The sequence below is a fragment of the Echinops telfairi genome, unplaced genomic scaffold (assembly GCF_000313985.2).
Source record: "Echinops telfairi isolate 266 unplaced genomic scaffold, ASM31398v2 ScPeMD7_2291;HRSCAF=2852, whole genome shotgun sequence".
NCBI classification, from domain to species: domain Eukaryota; kingdom Metazoa; phylum Chordata; class Mammalia; order Afrosoricida; family Tenrecidae; genus Echinops; species Echinops telfairi.
In genome coordinates this window covers 5,947,205-5,951,236 of record NW_022106189.1, presented here as the reverse complement: position 1 = coordinate 5,951,236, position 4,032 = coordinate 5,947,205, and the positions used below count along the sequence as shown (strand labels likewise).

Sequence of the window (4,032 nt, the reverse complement as noted above, 5' to 3'; positions counted from 1 at the left end):
TTTCAAGGGCTCATGAGGAAGCGGGGAGCGGGGAGGGAGAGGAAAAATGAGGACCTAATGCTGGGGGCTTAAGTGGAGAGCAAATGTTTTGAGAATGATGTACAAATGTGCTTTACACAATTGATGTGTGTATGGATTGCGATAACAGTTGTATGAGCCCCTAATAAAATGATTTAAAACATTAAAAAAAATAAAGAAATGATCATGCATGGCTGAAGCTGCCCAGAGTTATTCAACCACACCCCCACACCCCAGTGTCATACTGTCTTAAGCACCCTTGGCTCTTCATGCCTACAGGCAATCCAGCGGCAACTTTAGTGAATGGGCAGGCCTGTCAGAATCAATAATTATGGAATTCATAACCATGTCAGTTCTAATTTATGTTGACGGTCCCGCTTTCATTTCTGAATGTACTTCAAATTGTCTCTTACAGGTCTGACAGGTCAAATCCATCCTCATCGGGGATGCAGGGGACCAACAGGGAGCCTTGGGCAGGAAATGGCACGTGAAGGCAGAGGGCAGGTGGAGAGGAAGTGACCAGGTGAATGAGGGGCTTGGTCACCTAACAGAGGAAGTGGAATAGGACTGAAGGAGGGACAGAGAGGTCACCAGTACTCATGTAGCCTTCCCATTCATCACAGTCTCCCATCCCACTATGAACAGTCTCTTGCTGCCTGTCTGCCTACCACACAGAAAATAATCCCCCAACACATAGCCTGTTCTCTGCTGAGACCAGTGCTCCAGGGGTATTTGTCTCATGAATGAGTGAAAGTAAATCCCGAATGAATGAAAGAAAGAAAAACATCTCACCGTGTGTATTGTTGGGGTGCCACAACTCTCTCTATTCTGTGCGTGCTAAAATCTCCAGTTTGTCTGACTCCCCCATTACACATCATCAGAATGTGAACTCCTCAGGACTGATGCTGTTCATCTCTGAGTCCCAGGCCTCAATACTGTGTTTGGCCCAGACATGGAAGAATGAATGAATGAATGATGGTGGGTAAATTTCGGAAGTTGGGATTCTGGCTTACCGTTCATTCTTATTTTAAGTTCATTCGTGAGCCTTGAGTGTTCTTAGTGCTGACCTGGACCTGGACCTGGGCCTGCGGAGATGAACGCAGCTCTACTTCTGCCCTGGCAGCTCATAGTCTAAAGAAGGACTGAGTTCAACCAGCCCTGATTTCCCTTGTGCTCAGGCCCTTCCCAGAGAGGTCTCCCTGCTTCCAGCCTAGCCTCAGAGCTAAGCAGAGCAGACCTGGGGCAGTTCTCTAAAGCGGAGTACTCCACGCTGTCCCATATTCCTCCTCGTACCTTCCTCTGACCTCACTCCTGTCTGCTGTGCCATATGTGGCCCCTATTTGACTTTGCTGTGTGTCGTGCCCCCTGGGTTCCAGCTCTGCACCCTGATGCTAGGGGATCACTTTTGCCCATACTATCCCCCTTTGTCGGTGCTGCCTGCCAATGAGATGTGTTGAGTAATTAGACATTCATTCTGTCACTATAGGGGGGTGACTGGGCAGCTGAGCTCAAGGCTGAGAAAACTAGACTCAAAGAAATGGGGAAAGACAAAGAGAAAATGGGCAAGGGGTGGGGGTTGAGGGACAAACAGGCAAACACTAATGTTTTTTAAAACATGAGTGAGGGACTATTAATAGATCATAACATCAGTTCAGTGGGTCTCAAGCAAAAGTTAAAGAGTAAAACAGGATATATTAGTGGAGAGAATATGAATGCATTCCCCACGGTAAGGGTAAGTTTTGTTTTATGAACTTTTGTTATAGTTTTATATCTACACACACACATCTGTACTGAACTTTAATGTAAAAGAAATATTCTGAGTTCAATAACTTTTGGAAAGCCCTGCCCCAGTGGTTTGAGCATCTATCTGCTGGCTTCTTTATCTTACTAGGTCCCCCAAGCGGCCCATTTGAGGGGATGTCAACTAAGTGAAGCTGATGCAGTGTGGTCCCCAAAATACCAGGCAGTGCAGTGAGGAGGCCCTGAGCTGCACATTGCCTGCAGCGAGGTCATCAGTGTCAGCCTAGCAAGGGCCATGAAGCTGCAGCCAGACGACAGGCTTTTTGAAGCAGCTGCCAACGGAGTCTGCCCAATGTCACAGGCTCCAGGTACCAGGGTTTCGAGGTGCCAAGCACTGAACCTGCCCTACCATTTCAAGACACTGTGCTGGGCCCTGAACTCGCAGACCCGTTTCTGTTTTGCTCAGCACGCATATGTAAAAGAGCTTAACTTCTGAGCAGCTTGGTTTGCAAAAGGCTACAAAGGCTAAGGAGGGCAGAGCCCCCACATACATTAAGCCTCCCTTGAATGATTTGTCCTTGATGGAGGTCACCGTGCAGGGGACAGTACAAGGGGTGGCATAGTCACGAGTCATGCCCTATCAGTTTGGCCCTGACTATCTTGGCTGGAAGACCCTGGACCAATCTTGTAAACCCTTCTGTCTAACAATGTCTGTGTCCCAATCCTGGTCCCGGCCCTGCTTCTGTAGTCCCACCTTTAACTGCGATGTATTGATCTGCCACCAATCCCCCTCCTTTTTTTTTTTTTTAAACGGGAGAGCGCGAACACAGTCCCCCACTACCACAAATTATGCAGTCGAGTTTCCCACATTTGGGGAAATGGCAGGGGTCAGCACATCCGCAGTGCCATGGATGAGCCTCGCCCTGGGAAAACCACCTTCGTGATCACGGTATCTCCCCTGCCAGGTAAGTATGAGACTGTTTCCTTTCCTGCCCTATTAAAGCTTGGTTTCTCACGGAACCCTCAGATGCCATTTCAACCTTTTGTTGGTGGCCTCCCTCATCCGGACGATGGAACTTAATGAATATTCTCTTTCAGTTATGGTTGCGATGAGGTCTCTTTTGTCCCTTAAAACACTTGACCTTTCAAACCAAAGAAAACAAAGTAAACCTGGCATGGTCTGGGCATGGGACTTGGGAGGTCCTTGAGTGGGTGATCTGTCATGGCCATTCTTCTTTTTTTTTTAAATAATTTTATTGGGGGTTCGTACAACAATGATCAAATCCATGCATAGATCCATTGTGTCAAGCACATTTGTACATTTGTTGCCATCATCCTTCTCAAAACATTTTCCTTCTACTTGAGCCTTTGATATCAGCTCCTCATTTCCCCCCTCCCTCCCAAGCCCCCTCCCTCATAAACCCTTGATGATTTATAAATTATTACTATTTTGTCATGTCGTACACTCTCCGATGTCTCCCCTCACCCCTTTTCTGTTGTCCATCCCCAAGGGGGGGGGTTATATGTAGAACCTTGTGATCGGTTCCCCCCTTATACCCCACATTCCCCTTACCCTTCTGGTATCGCCACTCTCACCACTGGGCCAGAGGGGTTCATCTGTCCTGGATTCCCTGTGTTTCCAGTTCTTATCTGTACCACTGTACATCCTCTGGTCTAGCCAGATTTGTAAGGTAGAATTGGGATCATGGTAGTGGGGGCGAGGGAGGAAGCATTAAAGAACTAGAGGAAAGTTGTATGCTTCATTGTTGCTATACTGCACCCTGACTGGCTACTCTCCTTCCTGCAACCCTTCTGTAAGGGGATGTCCAGTTGCCTACAGACAGACTTTGGGTCTCCACTCTGCACTCCCCTTGTTCACAATGATATGACTTTTTGTTCTTTGATGCCTGATAACTGATCCCATCTACACACAGGCTGGTGTGCTTCTTCCATGTGGGCTTTATTGTTTCTGAGCTAGATGGCCACTTGTTTATCTTCAAGCCTTTAAGACCCCAGATGCTACATTTTTTGATAGCTGGACACCATCAACTTTATTCACCACATTTGCTCATGCACCCATTTGTCTTCAGTGATCATGTTGGGAAGGTGAGCATCATAGAATGACAGTTTAATAGAACAAAATATTCTTGCATTGAGGGAGTACTTGAGTAGAGGCTCAATGTCCATCTGCTACCTTAATACTAAATCTATAAATATATGCAAATAGAGCTATTTCCCCATAATCATATATAAATATATTCACATATGTGCATG

General features: G+C 46.8%; 1 non-coding gene across 1 annotated transcript; it reads right to left on the bottom strand.

Moving 5' to 3' along the window:
• Positions 1-2,567: 2,567 nt before the first annotated feature.
• LOC115870814 lies at positions 2,568-2,731 on the bottom strand. The gene has a single exon (XR_004046939.1). It is a non-coding gene; the product is annotated as a U1 spliceosomal RNA (small nuclear RNA).
• Between the last annotated feature and the right edge of the window lie 1,301 nt (positions 2,732-4,032).